The sequence below is a fragment of the Takifugu rubripes genome, chromosome 21 (genome assembly GCF_901000725.2).
Source record: "Takifugu rubripes chromosome 21, fTakRub1.2, whole genome shotgun sequence".
NCBI classification, from domain to species: Eukaryota; Metazoa; Chordata; class Actinopteri; order Tetraodontiformes; family Tetraodontidae; genus Takifugu; species Takifugu rubripes.
In genome coordinates, this window is record NC_042305.1 from 2,221,275 (window position 1) to 2,242,154 (window position 20,880).

General features: G+C 48.0%; 1 non-coding gene across 1 annotated transcript; it reads right to left on the reverse strand.

Moving 5' to 3' along the window:
- Positions 1-20,333: 20,333 nt before the first annotated feature.
- Positions 20,334-20,452, reverse strand: LOC115247792 (5S ribosomal RNA). The gene has a single exon (XR_003886890.1). It is a non-coding gene; the product is annotated as a 5S ribosomal RNA (ribosomal RNA).
- Positions 20,453-20,880: the final 428 nt, after the last annotated feature.

Genomic DNA, 20,880 nt, shown 5'->3' on the forward strand with positions numbered 1-20,880 from the left:
TGCAAGAGAAGATCCAGAAAGCTCTTGTTTGGTTCCACTGGAACCCCAGGACCCTCTGAAGACCTTCCTAAATGCTTAGACAGTATTTAGCAACATTTAGTCATTTAGTTCTGGAAAGTGTTAAAGAGTTGAAGGCAGGTGACCTTTACAGGACAATGGGTCTGCTGAGTATGATGTGTTTGGAGAAGGTTTGATGTGTTTTTCTAAATATCATCCAGCTTTTACCAGCTGTTTAGTCCAAGCAAACTCTTGGAAGACATGGAAATGGTTGTTATAGACTAAATTACATTGAAACCCAATGAAATAAAAGAATAGGTGTACATAAGAAGACATAACATTTCAAACTGACAGTAAGATGGGTCATTACCCGACTGTTGCTTCTATCATTCAAACATGAAAGAATATTTTCCAGTTGAGGACATCTGTGTTACTGCTGTAGATGACAATTGTAAAAGGATTTAAAAGATTGTTTTTTTTAGAGGGTGGTGAACTGCAGGAGGTGATAGAAGGTCATAAGATGAGTCTGAAGAGAAGATGTGAACATGTGACTGAAGGAACTAATGAAGCAGGAAGTGGAACCCTGCTGAACAAGATCTACACTGAGCTCTACATCACTGAGGGACAAAGTGAGGAGGTGGACACACAACATGAGGTGAGACAGCTTGAGAGAACCTCCAAGAAGAACATCCAGGACACTCCAATCAAGTGCCAGGACATCTTCAAAGTCTTATCTGAGCAACAGAGACACATCAGAGTGGTTCTGACCAACGGTGTCGCCGGCGTTGGAAAAACCTTCTCAGTGCAGAAGTTCAGTCTGGACTGGGCAGAAGGTTTGGAGAACCAAGACATCAGTCTGGTGCTTCCGCTCTCATGCAGGGAGCTGAACTTGATCAGAGATGAGCAGCACAGTCTTCTCTCACTGCTTCATGTTTTCCATCCAACATTACAGAAGATCAGAGCAGAAGATCTGACTGTCTGGAAACTTCTGTTCATCTTTGATGGCCTGGATGAAAGCAGATTTTCACTGGGTTTCAACAAGCATCAGCTCATCTCTGATGTCACACAAGTATCGTCCGTTGAGGTGCTCCTGGTGAACCTCATCCAGGGGAACCTGCTTCCCTCAGCTCTCATCTGGATCACCTCCAGACCTGCAGCAGCCCATCAGATTCCTCCCTCGTGTGTTGACAGGATCACAGAAGTACGAGGCTTCACTGACTCCCAGAAGGAGGAGTACTTCAGGAGGAGGTTCAGTGATGAAGATCTGTCCAAGAGAATCATCTCACACATCAAGGCCTCCAGGAGCCTCCACATCATGTGTCTGATCCCAGTTTTCTGCTGGATCACTGCTATAGTTCTGGAGGACATGATGACCAGAGACCAGAGAGGAGAGCTGCCCCAAACCCTGACTGACCTCTACTCACACTTCCTGATGGTTCAGATGAAGAGGAAGAAGCAGAAGTATGGAGGAAAGCAGAGACCAGAGGAACTGACTGAGGCTGATAAAGAACTCCTTCTGAAGTTGGGTCGGCTGGCGTTTGAACATCTGGAGAAAGGAAACATCATGTTCTACTCAGAAGACCTGGAGCGATGTGGACTGGATGTCTCCGAGGTGTCGGTGTACTCAGGAGTTTGTACAGAGATCTTCAAGAGAGAGAGTGTGATCTTCCAGAAATCAGTCTACTGCTTTGTTCATCTGAGCATTCAGGAGTTTCTGGCTTCCGTCTACATGTTCCACTGTTACACCAGGAAAGACACAGCGGTTATGAATCAGTTCCTAAAATATTCCAAACCAAACCCCTTTTCCAGGTTTACATTGATGTTTGCAAAAAACAATCCAGTCACATCTCTTGATGACTTCCTCAGGAGAGCACTAATGAAATCTCTCAAAAGTGAAAATGGCCACCTGGACTTGTTTGTTCGCTTCCTTCATGGTCTCTCTCTGGAGTCCAATCAGAGGATCTTGGGTGGACTGTTGGATCAGAGGAACAGCCACCCAGAAACCATCCAGAAGGTCCTCAACAACCTGAAGGAGGAGATCAGTTATAAAATCTCCCCAGACAGAAGCATCAACATCTTCCACTGTCTGATGGAGATGAAGGATCAGTCAGTCCATCAGGAGATCCAAGAGTTCCTGAAGTCAGGGGAGAAATCAGAGAGGAGACTGTCAGTGATCCACTGTTCAGCTCTGGCCTACCTGCTGCAGATGTCAGAGGAGGTTCTGGATGAGCTGGACCTGCAGCAGTACAAAACCTCAAAGGAGGGACGACGTCGCCTGATTCCAGCTGTGAGGAACTGCAGGAAGGCCGAGTAAGTAAAGATTTTTGGGGCCGGACATCGGCGTTTAAATCAAGCGAGTGGATCATGTCAGGTAGCAATACCCCCTCCAGTGGTCATTCCTTCAATTCTTTATCTCCATTGCAGCGTCCATAAATTAAAACAACAACAATTCATCCAGAAATGTTCAACACTGGCTGGATATAAGTTCAAAGGTCAATCCAGACAAACTGTTACGAACGGTTGTGTTCGGAACCGAAAGCAGGCAGGACACAGTGGCGTATCGTTTTCCGTGAAGCTTTATTTCGGTTCACACTAAATCGTGCAACTCCGTTCTTCACCCAAACAGAAAAAGAAAACTTACAACAAAAATTCCGAGCGGAGTCAAAAGCAGACCACGATGGATATAGATAAACGAACAGTCCGAGGAACGGGTCCAAAAGTAATCCACGAAGGGAAAAGTTTTACATTAGTCCAAGTGAGTGTAGCTGGGGTCTTCCGAAACAGACAAGACATGCCAACGCTGGCCACCCGTGAGAACAGTCCATAAATAGGTGGCTTGATTGCCGATAGTCTGCAGGTGCACCAGTCCCCGGCACCACCTGTGACTGAGGCATGGCTCCACCACGCCCCCCGCAGGACAAACCCTGCAAAAGAGTTCCCAGAAACTGGGAACCTGACATTACCCCCCCCTCAAGGGGCGCCTCCTGGCGTCCTTCCAGGCTTCTCCGGGTGGGCATGGTAGAAATCGCGGAGGAGGCTGGTATCCAAAATGAACCGGTGGGGAACCCATGATCGCTCCTCCGGACCATACCCCTCCCAGTCGACTAGGAACTGGAAGCCCCGGCCTCGTCGGCGGACGTCCAGGATACGCTGGACCGTATAGGCAGGACCTCCGTCCACAATGCGGGGAGGAGGCGGGGGGTCAGACGGGGGAACCAGATCCGACTCTGCAACGGGCTTTACTTTGGAAACATGGAAGGTGGGGTGTATCCTCAACGCTGCAGGAAGCTTCAGGCGGACGGCTGCGGGGTTCACCATCCGATCCACCTCAAAGGGACCCACGAAGCGAGGAGCCAGCTTCCGAGACTCGACCTGGAGTGGAAGGTCCTTGGTGGACAACCAGACCCTCTGACCTGGTTGATAGGAGGGGGCTGGCGTCCGATGTCGATTGGCCTGCAGTTGGGATCGACGAGAAGTCCGCAGTAGAGTCGAACGGACCTGCCTCCACACCCTCCTGCAACGGCGAATGTTGGCCTGCACTGACGGTACAGCAACCTCCTCCTCCTGCCCCTCGAACAATGGAGGCTGGTAGCCCAGGGAAGCCATGAAGGGGGACAGACCAGTGGAGGCAGAAACCAAGGAGTTGTGGGCGTACTCTACCCATGGCAGGTAGGTGCTCCAGGAGGATGGGTCTTGGGCTGCCACACACCTTAGGGCGTCCTCCAGGCTCTGGTTGGTTCTCTCGGCCTGCCCGTTGGCCTGTGGGTGGTACCCAGACGTAAGACTGACCGAGGCTCCCAGCGCCGAGCAAAAAGACTTCCAAACCTGAGAGCAGAACTGTGGCCCCCGATCCGAAACTATGTCCGTAGGTAATCCGTGGAGGCGGAACACATGCTGGACCAGGAGCTCTCCAGTCTCTCCTGCCGACGGGAGCTTGGGTAGGGGAATAAAGTGGGCCGACTTAGAGAAACGATCGACCACGGTGAGAACGATCTCATGACCCTGGGAAGGAGGGAGGCCGGTGATGAAGTCCACTGCTATATGTGACCACGGTCGTCGAGGAATCTCCAGGGGCTGAAGGAGTCCTGCCGGTGGCCGATGGGAGGCCTTCCCCCTAGAACACACCGGGCAGGCAGCTATGTAGTCCTTGGTGTCCCGGGCCATGGAGGGCCACCAGAAACGCTGCCGGAGGAAGTGTAACGAGCGGTTGACTCCTGGATGACAGGTTAATCGCGACGAATGGGCCCAGTGCAGCACCTCTGAGCGCACCGCCACCGGGACGAACAGCCGGTTTGGAGGACATCCCCCAGGATCCGGAGCAGATTGCTGGGCTTCGCGGACCCTCTCTTCCACCTGCCAGGATGCAGCCCCCAGGATGCAGGAGAGGGGTAATATGGGGTCCGGGTCCATCTCCCCAGGCTCGGAGGCAAACTGACGGGAAAGGGCGTCGGGTTTCAGGTTACGCGATCCAGGACGGTAAGTAAGAGTGAACCGAAACCTCCCTAAGAATAGAGCCCACCGAGCCTGCCGGGAGCTAAGCCTCTTGGCGTTCCGGAGGTATGTGAGGTTCTTGTGGTCTGTCCATACGATAAATGGCTGGGTGGCGCCTTCCAGCCAATGCCTCCACTCCTGGAGCGCCAGGACCACGGCCAGGAGCTCCTTATTTCCCACGTCATAATTCCGTTCTGCGGGTGAGAGCCGGTGACTAAAAAAGGCACACGGATGGAGCTTCTGGTCCTCCCCGCTCCTTTGGGACAGGACGGCCCCAACTCCCACATCTGAAGCGTCCACCTCAACCACGAACTGCCGACTGGGGTCGGGGTGAGTGAGAATAGGTGATGACGAGAACAGGACCTTCAGTCTGTTGAAGGCAGCTTCGGCCTCGGGAGTCCAGCGGAAGCTAAGTAAGGTGGACGTGAGCCTGGTGAGCGGGGCGGCCACCTTGCTGTAGTCGCGGATGAAGTGACGGTAGAAATTAGCGAAGCCCAGGAACTGCTGCAACTGCCTACGGGAGGAAGGAGTTGGCCATTCCATTACCGCCCTCACCTTGGCTGGGTCTGGCGAAAGCTGTCCCCGCGCCACCACGAAGCCCAGGAAAGAGATGGAGGTGGTGTGGAAGTCGCACTTCTCCGCTTTAACAAAAAGTCGGTTCTCCAGGAGCCGTTGGAGAACGAGCCGGACATGCTGGACGTGCTCCTCCTCAGACTCTGAAAAGATCAGGATGTCATCCAGGTACACAAAGATGAACCTATTTAACATGTCCCGGAGCACGTCGTTGATAAGGGCCTGAAACACAGCGGGGGCGTTGGTGAGTCCAAACGGCATCACCAGATACTCGAAATGGCCCAAAGGGGTGTTGAAGGCTGTCTTCCATTCATCCCCCTCTCGAATCCGCACAAGATGGTATGCGCTCCGAAGGTCTAATTTAGAAAAAACCTTGGCCCGGTGTAGAGGAGCGAAGGCCGCGTCGAGGAGGGGCAGTGGATACTTATTTTTGATTGTGATTTCGTTCAGGGACCGATAATCAATACAGGGGCGCAGGGTTCCATCCTTCTTCTGCACGAAGAAAAACCCAGCACCAACTGGAGAAGAGGAGGGTCTGATCAGGCCAGAAGCTAGGGACTCACCAATATAATTCTCCATCGCCTCCCGTTCCGCCCTGGAGAGGTTGTAGAGTCGGCTCGACGGTAACGTGGCCCCGGGGAGGAGATCGATGGCACAGTCATACGGCCGATGGGGCGGAAGGGAGAGCGCCCGCTGCTTGCAGAAGACCTCGCCTAGGTCATGGTAATCTCTCGGAACCTGGGACAGATCGGGAATCTCCTGGGCAGGTGCCGAGATCCCTGACAAGGAGGTGACCGCCGAACGCAAACAGTTGGTGTGGCAGTTAACGCTCCAGCTCACCAGCCTCCCGGTAGGCCAGTCAAACTGAGGGTTGTGTAGGGCCAGCCATGGGGACCCGAGAACTCCAGGGGATGAGGAGGAGCGGATGAGGAAGAAGTGGATCTGTTCACGATGATTACCAGAGATGATGAGGGTGATTGCCTGGGTCCGGTGGGTAATCCTAGCCAGGACCTCTCCGTTGAGACCCAGAATGGTCTTCGGTTCGGGCAGCGTCTCGAGGGGAAGACGGGCCTGCCGGGCCAGGTCCTGGCTAATGAAGTTGCCGTCTGCACCCGAGTCCACCAGGAAGGTAGTTGGCACCGACTCCTGCCCCCAAAGGAGCGTGCCAGAGAGGGTTAGACGGACGGGAGGTGAGCAGGAAGAGGATCCGCTCGCCAGCACTCCTGCCGGCGTTGACGAGCTTACTCTTTTGGGCGCACCGGGCAGACGTTCTGACTGGGTTAGCCGTGTTCGACCCAACTGCATTGGCTCGCAGGTTGAAGCCTCAGGCGCTGGGACAGGGACGAAGGCAGACGAGTCCCCGGTGGTCTCGCTCGGCCTGGAGAACCTCCCAGAAGGTCTCACCGTCCGCTCGCTCATCCTCTGCCGGCGTCGCTCCCGAAGTCGATTGTCCAACCGAGTAGCCAGACCGATGAGCGCCTCCAAGGTCTCCGGCTGCTCCCTCGCCGCCAACTCGTCCTTCAGGTCGTCGGAAAGCCCCTGTGTGAAAACTCCCTGAAGCGCTGCGTCGTTCCAGCCGCTTCGGGCAGCCAGGATACGGAAACGAATCGAGTAGTCAGCGACAGAGCTGGACCCCTGGCGCAGGGACAGAATTTGGGAGGACGCTTCGCTGCTCTGAATGGGAAGCTCAAAAACCCGTCTAAATTCGGCCGTAAAAACCGGAAAACTAGAGGACGCGGGGGTCTGGTTCTCCAACACGGCTGTGGCCCACTGCGCCGCTCTCCCAGAGAGTAGGTTCACCATGAAGGCAATCCTTGCCCTGTCGCTGGGGTAGGTGAGGGGTTGGAGGTCAAAAACGAGCGAGCACTGGAGCAAGAATGAGGCACACGCACCTGCCTCTCCGGAATATCGCTCCGGGACCGGAACGTGGGGCTCCCGTGGTGCAGCAGTGAACAGCTGTGACGCGACTCTCGGCGCCTCCGCGGGGGTCGGAGGCGGGACCAGCTCCGCTCATCCCGGGGCAAGCAGGTCCGTCATGCTGGCGTTAAGAGTCTGGAGGGAGGTCCAGATGTCGGTGAGGAGCTGGTCGTGTTGACCCAGCAACCTTCCCTGAGCCTCTAATGTACGGCGCACTGCGTCCTGGTCCGCCGGATCCATGCTGGTTGGCATGTAATGTTACGAACGGTTGTGTTCGGAACCGAAAGCAGGCAGGACACAGTGGCGTATCGTTTTCCGTGAAGCTTTATTTCGGTTCACACTAAATCGTGCAACTCCGTTCTTCACCCAAACAGAAAAAGAAAACTTACAACAAAAATTCCGAGCGGAGTCAAAAGCAGACCACGATGGATATAGATAAACGAACAGTCCGAGGAACGGGTCCAAAAGTAATCCACGAAGGGAAAAGTTTTACATTAGTCCAAGTGAGTGTAGCTGGGGTCTTCCGAAACAGACAAGACATGCCAACGCTGGCCACCCGTGAGAACAGTCCATAAATAGGTGGCTTGATTGCCGATAGTCTGCAGGTGCACCAGTCCCCGGCACCACCTGTGACTGAGGCATGGCTCCACCACGCCCCCCGCAGGACAAACCCTGCAAAAGAGTTCCCAGAAACTGGGAACCTGACACAAACCAACATAAGGCAGGAATAATAGGAGCCACAAGTTAACTGACTATCATGAAATTACTGTCATGTCATTAAATCACTTTTGTTTGTTTGTATACATCGTATTCAAACGACAGAAAAACACATTTTAACTAATGACACGTGACTATTTTGCTTCATTTGTTCAACGTAAAAACAGCCGGCCTCGTTGGTTTAAATGGGTGTTTTAGGTCTTTGTGGCGGTTCCGTTTGGAGCCTTTATGTGACCCACAAAGTTGTTTGAGCCTTTCCACACCCGTTAGGGGGCAACTTCATCACCAGCAACAAAAGGTGCAGTGAAAATGATTTGAAGGGAAACAGGCAGATATAACAGAAGCTGAGGGCAATCGATGCAACCAGAGACTCTGATGTCATCGATCGGATCGCTGAATTAAGACTTGACGCACGATCGTACAAATTGGATGAAATGCAAAATATCCAAAGAGCCGATAGACAGATAAAAAGATGCACGTTTCTTTAAACCATTTGCTATAATCATTTTAAATATTGAGTAATTATGAGCCGTTCTAAAATAAGACAAATGTTGAGAATAATTCAGTTGCATTTCAGATCTGATGGTCGTTCAAACTGTTGCTCTACGGTGTTGAATTTAGCTTTTCCAGGAAATGAGCTACATTTGTGTTGAGGTAGATTCTCAGATAAGTTGATGAGAAATCCCAAAGTTTGACTCACTATTTTTGTTTCATACACAACAGACTGGCTGGTAGTTTTCTTTCAACGAGTCATTGGGAAGTTGTGGCCTCAGCAATGACGTCAAACCCTTCTCATCTACGGGAGCTGAGCTTAAGCGGGAACCAAAGCCCGAGAGATGCCGTAAAGTTACTGTCTTCTGCAATGATGCATCCAAACTGCAGACTGGAGACGCTCAGGTCAGGAGGCCTCTGCTGGTCTTTTCTAAATTTCTTTACATTTTCTGCTTTTCTCTTCATTTTCAGATTTAGAAATGTGTTTTTATTTGCCCCATTTATTCCTTTTCCAGGTTGAGTGACTGCAGGTTATCAGAGATCAGCTGTGGCTCTCTGGCCTCGGCGCTGAGGTCCAATCCCTCCCATCTGAGGGTTCTGGACCTGAGTAGGAACCAGCTGAAGGATCCAGGAGTGAAGCTGCTCTGTTCTGGACTGGAGAGTCTAAACTGTCAGCTGGAGACTCTCAGGTCAGCTTCCTTTTATCTTCGACATAACAACTAAACAATGAAAGGCTTCAAGATAAACTCCATTGACTTTTGGAGAAGAGAAGTGTAGTATGAATTTAAATGAGCCATTGAAAGTTACTTTTATAGATAATTTTTAACTGTGTTGTTGCTGTAATATCCCAGTTTATCAGTGGGGGGCCAGAGCTCTCCTGACTCCAAGGGCCCTGATTAAATAATGAAATAAAATGAAATAATGATTTTGAGCAAGTGTAACATGACTTTTCCTCCAATAAGAGATCATTTCTTGCCATGATTCCTTATCCAGACTGAGTGACTGCACTTTATCAGAGATCAGCTGTGACTCTCTGGCCTCGGCGCTGAGGTCCAATCCCTCCCATCTGAGGGTTCTGGACCTGAGTCTTAACCAGCTGAAGGATCCAGCAGTGAAGCAGCTCTGTGGTGTTCTCCAGGATCCTCTCTGTGAGCTGGAGACTCTCAGGTCAGTCAGAGATGATCCTGTACTTTCCCAGGTGTAACTAGTTAGACAATAAATGTTTCCATGTTTGATCTTTGTTATAAACGTAGTGTTACAGTTCTCAGAAAAAAGACCACACAGGACAGATTTGCAGTATTAAATTGGTTGTGGAAATCTGTCCCATGTGAGGATGGTCATCAATGACTAGAAAGGAAGTATCAGTTGTAGATTTGTCTTGTTTTATTTTAGGCTGGCCACAAAACCGCCCAAACATTCAGACCAATCAAAAATGGTTCTTCCTGTCTTTTAAAGATCAGAAGGAAAACTAGAAACCCCAAAAAGAAAGCTGCTGCAGTGTGCCATGCCCCTTCTCTCCTGAGAAAAGCCATCCCAAAAAAGAGAAAAGCCCAAGTGTGAAGTGAGCACCCTGTTAAACCTTGGTACCGAAAGCCTGCAATCATTCTCATCTGAGGTGGCTTCATTCCAGCCAGAAGCCCAAACCTGCCTCCCTCTTAAAGGGGCAGCAGGTCAGTCCAACCACAGAAACCTTCATGAAGATCTGAAGCTTTCAGCATCCACAATTGTTGCACCTCACTTCCATTGGAGTCCAAATCAGAAGTCAACAAGTTGATTCTACACCGATTCTACACCATGCAACCATTTTAAAAAGGTTTCCATCCATAAGTTTTCACACATTTTTATATAAATCTGTTTGTTCAACGATGCATGAACGATGCAATAAATGCAGCTTGCAATCTAAGACAATATGGAAGTATGTGTATATAATAGTAGTGGAAGTAGCTCATAAAATAATACATTTGCTCTTCTCATCGAATCTCTCTGTTATTAAAGGAAAACCTGCTCTTAGTCAACAACATCTAAGACATCAGCCAAAAATCCTAATTTTATACAATCTAATATAAAACAGTAGAGAAGACTCTTTCTGCAGAGACACTGGTGGCAGGAATGCAGAAGTATCACCTGCTCAACTTGGAAGGTGGAGCAGAAACCACCAGCTGAGAAGGTCCTCAGCGAGAGGAAGTGGTGGAGAACCATGAAACTTGCTAAGCTCCACCTCAGCTCCAGAGACGGGCTGAGCTGGAGCTGTGGCACCAGGTATCGCCCAGAAGAGCCTCCAACAAACAAGCTCTTCTCTTGGGAGGAGAGGGCTTTGAATCTCAGCTCAGTGTGCTTGTCTCTAGTAGGTGGCAGCTGCACCTTTTCCTGAGCTCCTTGTTGATGCCCTGAGGGGAATTGATGCTCCTGCAATGTTTTCTGGCAGCATTGAGCTTGCAGTGGGGCAATCAAACACACTGTGGGGGGGCTCTCTTTCCTTCTCTCATCTGGAGAACAAGTGACACCAGCTGCCAATCATTGTTGGAGAAATGTGCAGTCAGGGGAACTATGCGTCCAGACTATAGCCACCCTTCCAGCATCCAGCAGTGTCTAAAACCTTTGATTTGGTTTCACCAGAGAGTGTAGGGATTGCAGGGTCGCTGCAGCATCGTCCACAAGCTATCAGGAGTGGGTCGCTTTGTCCCAACTCCTGACAAGAGTTGAGTGCTATTGAGAAATGTGGTCTCACAAACTTGGAAGGTATTTTGACCCACACACACTTTACATACGCTGTAGATCTTGTCCAACCGCCCTGAAAGAACCCAAAATAGGAACATACGGCAGATAAGCCGGTGCAGGACCAGAGGTTTGTTGCTTGTAAGCTGTGTTTTGCTCTGGTACATGTTGATTTTTATTTGTCTTCTCTCAAAATAATTGTTATTTTAGACTAAGTGACTGCAGTTTATCAGAGACCAGCTGTGATTCTGTGGCCTCAGCTCTGAAGTCCAACCGCTCCCATCTGAGGGTTCTGGACCTGAGCTACAACACGTTGCAGGATTCAGGAGTGAAGCGGCTCTGTTCTGGACTGGAGAGTCCAAACTGTAAACTGGAGAGGCTCGGGTCAGTCTTCATTTTTCTACCTATATACCAGCTGCTAAGATGGTGAAGTGAGGCTGTTCTCAACACTGCTGTGATGCACCACATTAAAAAAATTCCTTGTAATATCGTGAATTCAGGTCTGACCCAACTAAGAACTAACGTAGGTTTAGTACTGACGCAGATAACATGCAGACCTGCACCGTATAACCTCATCCTGCATCTTTCAGATTAGAGCTCTGCAGCTTATCAGAGATCAGCTGTGGCTCTCTGGCCTCGGCGCTGAGGTCCAATCCCTCCCATCTCAGAGAACTGGACCTCAGCCTCAACAATCTGAAGGATCCAGGAGTGAAGCTGCTCTGTGGTTTTCTCCACTTTCCAAACTGCCGACTGGAAACTCTGAGGTAAACACCATTCTCAAAAATGTCCATTATTCCATCCGAGGGTCCTCACACTTTCTGAGTGTGTGTGTTGTGCCCAGTTCCTTCAGGAGGGAGGGCCACACGGGGACCACTTATTCATGATAAATTGATTTAAGGACAATGAAAAAGCCGACAGATGGTAACCAAAATTAGACAAAACTAGGTGAGGGTGCCTGGTAGACACCAGCCAACGAGGAGGGAGATGGTGAGGGAGACAGGAAGTCATCTAAGACAGGTTGTGCCTTTAAAGATGAGCCACAGGTGAGATGGATCTCCATGATGAGATGGGAGGGAAAGAGGTGGGAGAACCTGGGAAGAGTGAGGGCCAGAACAATATATATTCTCCTCTGGAACAGTGCAAACCTGAGAGGTTGGAATTGTGGTAATTACATATTACTATCATTTTTTAACCTGTAACTAAATTAAATATTGACAGATCATGCCTTTGATTAACCTTTCAGATTAATACTGGTTTCACTTATAACCTTATAAAAGTTTCCCTTCTTTATTTAGATTAGAATACTGCAGCTTATCAGAGATCAGCTGTGGCTCTCTGGCCTCAGCGCTGAGGTCCAATCCCTCCCATCTCAGAGAACTGGACCTGGATCAGAACCAGCTGAAGGATCCAGGAGTGAAGCTGCTCTGTGGTTTTCTCCACTTTCCAAACTGCCGACTGGAAACTCTGAGGTAAACACCATTCTCAAAAATGTCCATTATTCCATCCGAGGGTCCTCACACTTTCTGAGTGTGTGTGTTGTGCCCAGTTCCTTCAGGAGGGAGGGCCACACGCGGACCACTTATTCATGATAAACTGATTTAAGGACAATGAAAAAGCCGACAGATGGTAACCAAAATTAGACAAAACTAGGCGAGGGTGCCTGGTAGACACCAGCCAACGAGGAGGGAGATGGTGAGGGAGACAGGAAGTCATCTAAGACAGGTTGTGCCTTTAAAGATGAGCCACAGGTGAGATGGATCTCCATGATGAGATGGGAGGGAAAGAGGTGGGAGAACCTGGGAAGAGTGAGGGCCAGAACAATATATATTCTCCTCTGGAACAGTGCAAACCTGAGAGGTTGGAATTGTGGTAATTACATATTACTATCATTTTTTAACCTGTAACTAAATTAAATATTTACAGATCATGCCTTTGATTAACCTTTCAGATGAATACTTGTTTCACTTATAACCTTATAAAAGTTTCCCTTCTTTATTTAGATTAGAGTGCTGCAGTTTATCAGAGATCAGCTGTGTCTCTCTGGCCTCGGCGCTGAGGTCCAATCCCTCCCATCTCAGAGAACTGGACCTGAGTCAGAACCAGCTGAAGGATCCAGGAGTGAAGCTGCTCTGTGGTTTTCTCCACTTTCCAAACTGCCGACTGGAAACTCTGAGGTAAACACCATTCTCAAAAATGTCCATTATTCCATCCGAGGGTCCTCACACTTTCTGAGTGTGTGTGTTGTGCCCAGTTCCTTCAGGAGGGAGGGCCACACGCGGACCACTTATTCATGATAAATTGATTTAAGGACAATGAAAAAGCCGACAGATGGTAACCAAAATTAGACAAAACTAGGTGAGGGTGCCTGGTAGACACCAGCCAACGAGGAGGGAGATGGTGAGGGAGACAGGAAGTCATCTAAGACAGGTTGTGCCTTTAAAGATGAGCCACAGGTGAGATGGATCTCCTTGATGAGATGGGAGGGAAAGAGGTGGGAGAACCTGGGAAGAGTGAGGGCCAGAACAATATATATTCTCCTCTGGAACAGTGCAAACCTGAGAGGTTGGAATTGTGGTAATTACATATTACTATCATTTTTTAACCTGTAACTAAATTAAATATTGACAGATCATGCCTTTGATTAACCTTTCAGATTAATACTGGTTTCACTTATAACCTTATAAAAGTTTCCCTTCTTTATTTAGATTAGAGTGCTGCGGTTTATCAGAGATCAGCTGTGTCTCTCTGGCCTCGGCGCTGAGGTCCAATCCCTCCCATCTGAGGGTTCTGGACCTGAGCATCAACAATCTGCAGGATTCAGGAGTGAAGCTGCTGTCTGATCTCGTAGAGAATCCACACTATGGGCTGGAGACATTGAGTCAGTAGCTGGTTGAAGCCAGTCAACTCCCGCTCATCTGCTGCATCACTCACTGACCACTGGTGAAGAGCATCTCTGGAAACATCTGCCGTCGACTCCGTCCATAGATGAAAAATTCAGTTTTTAAAAAGCGCTGGTGGACTTTCAGGAGATCAGTCGATGGTCGACAAAGCAGAAGCAGCTTCGCCTTGAAGTTAAATTAGTTCCTGGTATCACACAATGCATCTTTATAAAGTTCTAAATGGCTCCTCGGCCACTCTTATAAGCATGGAAACATTCTCTTAATTGTCTCTTCAAATGTCTCTATTATACGTTACTATTTTACATCATGCCTTCAGAATCTTTAGGGTTTAGTATTTACTGTCTCTGTGACATGAAGCATTGGAATATTTCAGTTGCAGCCAGCAAAAACCCATCAGAATGACGGCTATCGGTGGGAACCGCAGGTCATTTGACTTTAGTCAGTCTGTTCAATGTTATAGGATTTATTGCAATCTAATAAAAACTATGAATAAATGTGGGAAATAGGAAATAAAAAGAAGCAAAATGACCAAATAAATCTCCCATGAATAGTGTAAATTTAAAGATGTCAAGAATGGAATATCAGCTTAAATGGAATCAAACATAAAGGGAAAAGGTCTCCTTTAAGTTTACTGCAAAAATAAACACTAAATCAAGAGCGACACGCCCCAAAAACATCTCATTCTCTCTTCTGTCTCCACTCATTCTTTTATATTCTCTTAAGATAATTGGGACGGGGTCGTGTGATAACAAAACAACCTAATTGGGGACTATATTGTTGTTGCAAGAACTTTGGCTCTTCAGAAGTTTCTATGTTGGCTTCCACAGATTGTGCATCCACTAGAAACTCAGTGTTTTTGAGGAACTACCAGGAGTGGCTGGAGTGGAGGCCAATGACGCTATAGCTACATATAGCTACATATAGATCACCGTTATCCTCAACCCAAAAGACCACCAGTTGGCGCAGCAATACTAAAGATAGGAGGTTGTGGTCATTGCGCAGACGCGGAGTGATATCACGCCCAAATGTGCCCTATGTTCTATATACCGTATGTTCACGACCAAAGGGCGCACCGTATTAAAAGGTGCAGCCTCAGTTACGGGTGCTGTTTCTGTATTTAACACATACATCAGGCGCTCCGGATTATAGGGCGCGGGCCTGGTAAAACATACCGCTACGATAGCTTAAAACAGGCATGCTAGCGTGTATTTAGCAATTTTGCGAAAGCCGGCAAGTCGACCGCTGTAGTCGGCCGCTCATAGCAGGAGCCCCGTCTGTAGTCACTGATACCAGCTTTTCCAGCGGCACTATTTCTCCCCCAAAAATTCCTTCACCTCGTTATATATGTCGACTCCCCTCGTTATATGTGTCGACTCCCCTCGTTATATAGGTCGACTCCCCTCGTTATATGTGTCGACTCCCCTCGTTATATATGTCGACTCCCCTCGTTATATATGTCGACTCCCCTCGTTATATATGTCGACTCCCCTCGTTATATGTGTCGACTCCCCTCGTTATATATGTCGACTCCCCTCGTTATATATGTCGACTCCCCTCGTTATATATGTCAACTCCCCTCATTATATAGGTCGACTCCCCTCATTATATATGTCGACTCCCCGCGTTATATATGTCGACTCCCCTCGTTATATATGTCGACTCCCCTCGTTATATATGTCGACTCCCCTCGTTATATAGGTCGACTCCCCTCGTTATATATGTCGACTCCCCGCGTTATATATGTCGACTCCCCTCGTTATATATGTCGACTCCCCTCGTTATATGTGTCGACTCCCCTCGTTATATATGTCGACTCCCCTCGTTATATAGGTCGACTCCCCTCGTTATATAGGTCGACTCCCCTCGTTATATATGTCAACTCCCCTCGTTATGTGTCAACTCCCCTCGTTATATGTGTCAACTCCCCTCGTTATATGTGTCAACTCCCCTCGTTATATATGTCAACTCCCCTCGTTATATATGTCAACTGCCCTCGTTATATGTGTCAACTCCCCTCGTTATATAGGTCAACTCCCCTCGTTATATAGGTCAACTCCCCTCGTAGTTGTCTTTAGGGGCAGTAGTGTGAGAAGTTCTTCTCTTGTGGAGAAATCATCAAACACCTTCCTGATAAAGATCCTCAGCAGCGCCGTACTGCTGCTGTCCACCGACTCGTCACAGGAGGCTAAACCACCTGCACCTCGCCAGGTCACGGCCCAGCTGGTCGGCCAAGTTCCCGGACATCGCAGATACTCTTCTTACCATCGTAGCTGCCCCCAGTTGAACATTGGAGAGATTGGAGATCACGTCGGTTCCGTATTTCTCGTCTTCAAGTACAGTTTTGGCAATCAACATCATTGCTTCTTTAACTACCTCCCCGTCTGAAAATGCCTTCTTCTTTTTAATCAAGAATTGCGTAGCTCTAAATGCCGTCGCCACAGTCGCCCCGCAAATAAGACAAACACATGCTCCTTTCACAGTGGTAAAAAAAAATCGACCTCCCATTCGTGGTGAAAATGATCTGTCTTCTTTCTTTTTTCTGCCATCTTTTTATGGGTCAGTCATCTCCTCGTTTTGGCTGCGCCCGCTAGGTTGTTTGGTCGTAGCGATCTGCGTAGACGCTACATTTTGGTCACGTGCATCATACTGACCTTTGAACTATTTTTTATTTTTTTAAAATATATATATTGTTATTTCCAGTTTATGTGTAAGTGTGATTTAAACAAGAATAGCATACAAAATAAATGAGATGCAGCTCATTGGTAAGTGGTGCTATTTGAGCTATTTTTAGAACAGGCCGGCGGGCGACTCATGTGGTTCTTACGGGCGACCGGGTGCCCGCGGGCAACGTGTTGGTGACCCCTGGATTAGATCACATGATCACTCTAGATGGGATCTCATTAACATCTAGTCTCTCTGTGAGGAATCTAGGAGTAACTTTTGATCAAAATCTCTCCTTCAACTCACACATTAAATTAGTCTCTAGAAGTGCCTTTTTTCACCTGAGAAACATCACAAAGATCAGGAAGCTACTGACCCACCATGATGCTGAAAAGTTAGTCCATGCATTTGTTACTTCCAGGCTGGACTATTGTAATTCTTTATTATCAGGGTGTCCAAACGACTCTTTAAGAAGCCTCCAGCTGATCCAAAATGCTGCAGCCAGAGTTCTGACAGGTATTGACCACAGAGATCACATAACTCCTGTACTGGCGTCACTTCATTGGCTGCCCGTTAAATTTAGAATACCGTATTTTCCGGACTATAAGCCGCTACTTTTTTCCTACACTTTAAACACTGCGGCTTGTTCTACGGTGCGGCTTATTTGTGTAATTTTTCCATCGGCCGCCAGGGCGCACGAGCGGAAAAGGTAAGAGAGACGGGTGGAATATATGTGTCGAGGAAGACGCAAGTTTAGTGTAACTTCGCGCTTTGTGTATGAATAAAATTAGCATAAACAGACCCTCATCATGGAATATGCAAGAAGAAATTTTACCGGTACGTTTTTTTAACCAGCCCTGTTAGTGTTACTGCCGTATTGCTGCTGCGTTACTGCCGCGTCACAGGCACCGTTTGAAAAGAAAAGCAAAGGTAGTGTAGCGTGTTGGGGAGGGTCAGTGTGAGAATTTCCCAGCATGCCTTGTGGCAGTGTGTCTGTGGGTTCAGGTTGGTGTTAACCCTGTTTTTGTTCGTTGTAAATGTTATCTTTTGCTACTTTCAATGTTAGTGTTCTATTTATTGAGTTCTGGTTGTTGATGTATTTAATTACTGTTTTAATTACTGTTTGCACCTGCACACCATAAGCCAGGTTATGTGTGTGATTGAAGACCTCCCTTCGTTGATTTATCTGTAGTTCAGTGTAAAGTGGAGCTTTAAACTGGCAGAAATTTGCGTCTGAGTTATAGACAGGTGCGGCTTGTGTAAATACTAAAATTAGATTATGCGGCTTTTAATCAGGTGCGCTCTATAGTCCGGAAATTACGGTGGCAACTATAAAGAGCAATAAACCTGATGGATATCCTGCCCCCTGCTGGGTGGAATACGTTATGACCAAAAACAGAGAACAACAAAGTGCAGAATACACTTTAGTAGTGTTCAGTCATATTTACGTCCATCAGTAACTCACCTGTACCTGGATATTCTGCACACATTCGTGTTTAAATGGTGTTTAAACACTTGTAATGGTTTTAAACACTCATCAAAGTCAGTGTTTTCAGATTCTGTGATTTCACACTGGACAGAATGTGAATGAGTTACATCTACAAATCCTTTTGGCTCAAACAGAAGTTTCTACATCCAAAACACTCCTGATTAACTCAAATAAAAGCCGAACAAACTCAGTACCAACATGAGATGAAAAAGATGCAAACAGACATATTGCTCAGTGCTTTTTAATAGAAGAAATCAGAATGATAAGCATCAATTATGCAGGTGTGTTAAAAGAAAAACACTGGAACAATCAAACATGGGAACAGAACCTGGATTTTTTTAAAAAGACCCTAAACAAACTAAAGAAAGCTCCAACACTGGCCCCGGGGTGTCCACACCGCTGCCCATCTGTGGGAACTCAGCCTGGGGTGTGCCCTGGGACCACACCATTCCTTTTGTCTTTACCCCACTGTCGCCCCCTTCAGCCATCACCCGCTGCTCAGGACAGACGGAGTGAATCTTGGATGGAGTGGGAGCATCTCCACCAGCACCAGGGGGCAAAGTTTGAGTGGCAACATCCTGACGCTCAGGTCTCGGGGGGCCAGGTCTTCAGGTGTGTTATAAAAACAAATCGGGACAGAGGGACCATCGCACTCTTCTCGGCTCGGGATTTTCCATATGCGGGAATTTGCTGGAAGCCACGGACATTGTCCGCATTGTCCTGCCAGTCAAACTGGGATTTGTTTGATCGACGGCGCGTTTCTGGACCGTACAATTGTCCTGGATTGTTGAAATTGAGAGACAAGGTTGTGACATCGGTGTGATGGGAGGATATTGTGGTCAGACGCACATCGCCCTCATCTCAGCTCGGGATTTTCCTTACGTGTGAATTCGCTGGAAGCCACGAACGTTTGAGCTCCGCATTGTCCTGCCAGTCCAACTCGGTGGATCCACGGCAAGTTTGTTGACCGATATCGTGGTCAGACGCACATCGAACTCACTCGGCACAGACAGTTCAGGAGGAGGTGTTGGGAAAAAACAGTGTCTGGTCCAGGAGGAGGTGTTGGGAAAAAACCAGGGTCTGGTCCAGGAGGAGGTGGTGGCAATAAATCAGTGTCTGGTCCAGGAGGAGGTGCTGGGAAAAAAACAGGGTCTGGTCCAGGAGGAGGTGTTGGGAAAAAACCAGGGTCTGGTCCCGGAGGAGGTGTTGGGAAAAAACAGAGTCTGGTCCAGGAGGAGGTGTTAATAACCTGGTTTGCAGCACAGTGGATGGACCAGGCTCATCTGTTGCCCACTGGCTCTTCTCCTGCTCAAGGTCATCAGCATCAATGGGACGGATGCTGTAGAAGCTGTTTGACACATCTGGAGTGTTTTCCTTTCCGCCTGTGCTCAGTCTGTCCAGCGCCACACAGGGATCTGATTCAAGGGTGGGCCCGACACTACGTGTTGGGTTCCTAAGAACCTCAGGTTCCTCCTTACATCTGCTGTCTCCTTTAAGCTCTGCATCCAAGCATGCATGCTGGGTTCCTGCGGTGATGTGCTGAATGGCAGAAATTACCCCATAATAAGAGGAAGGGCCTGATTTACTTTAGTTTTTTCATTATATCAATCATTGTGATGTTAATATATTTTCTATTATTTATCCGGATTAATGTGGATAATCTTTGAAGATATAAGTTTAATCATGGATGAATTTATATATTTTACATCTGATAAGTTGCACACATCTTCAAGACAACATTCACCTTCCCATTAAAGTTTATCTTTATCACTGTGGATAAACACCTTTTTGAAAGTTCCCCATTTAACAGAAAAGAATAAATCGTGTGTTAATAGAAGGTGGCAGCAGATGTAGAATTTAAAATGTTTTAAAGTTATTTAAATATACATTCAATTCAGTTTCAGAGGCTTGAGGAGCTCCGATAGCCATAAAGTTTGATCTGTTTTGAGTTGCTGTTCCCAGACCTGGATGCTGAAGTGATTTTGGCATCCATCCATCCTCCACCACTTATCCGGGGTAGGGTCGCGGGGGCAGCAGCCTAAGGAGAGAGGCCCAGAGTTCCCTCTCCCCAGCTACTTCTTCCAGCTCATCCAGGGGGATCCCCAGGCGTTCCCAGGCCAGTTGAGAGACATAGTCATGACAACGTGTCCCACAGGCCAGAAAGGCCCGATACGACCTCCCAGGGAATACACCGGGAATCGAACCGAATAGTGCAACATTAAATCTCAGTGCAACATTAGTTAAATATTGGATCTAAAACGATGTACAATAGTGCAACATTAAATCTCAATGTTAGAAGTACTTAAGAAGTGAATAACATCTGGCTGGATAATTATCAGGAACACTGGCGGCCTCTGCTGACCCAGTGGAAGAGTGCAAAAAGCTTACAGCACCTGGTATTCCCAGGCGGTCTCCCATCCAAGTACTAACCAGGCCCGACCCTGCTTAGCTTCCGAGATCGGACGAGATCGGGCGTTCTCAGGGTGGTATGGCCGTAAGCGAGAGCAGGTGCAAGAAAATGGCCTTTTGAAGTTAATACACTCAAACTTATTTTCTTGAAACACTTATTCTGGTGGAGGTTGTCCATTTTGCTTTGTCACAGTCCAAACCTCAATGTTGGAGCAGCCTCCAATCCATTCCCCCCAAAAAGAAAAGGCTATATAGCCTATGAGCGTCATATCATCAAATCTGCCTACAACGGCTCTTGGATGAGAGGTGAAACGTCTTCAAAAAAATCAAACAAGATTCAACTCCGGTAAATGAAATCAACTTAAAAGCAATGTGCCATGGCCGGGAGCTAAACGGCCCTAAACCGTTTCCCATTCATTTTCAATGGTAGTGCTAAACCACTACGGACGCAATATATTTCCGGCCGCTATCATCCCGTGGCGCTGTTCTGCCGTTTCTATGAAGAGCGGCTCCTCTCCG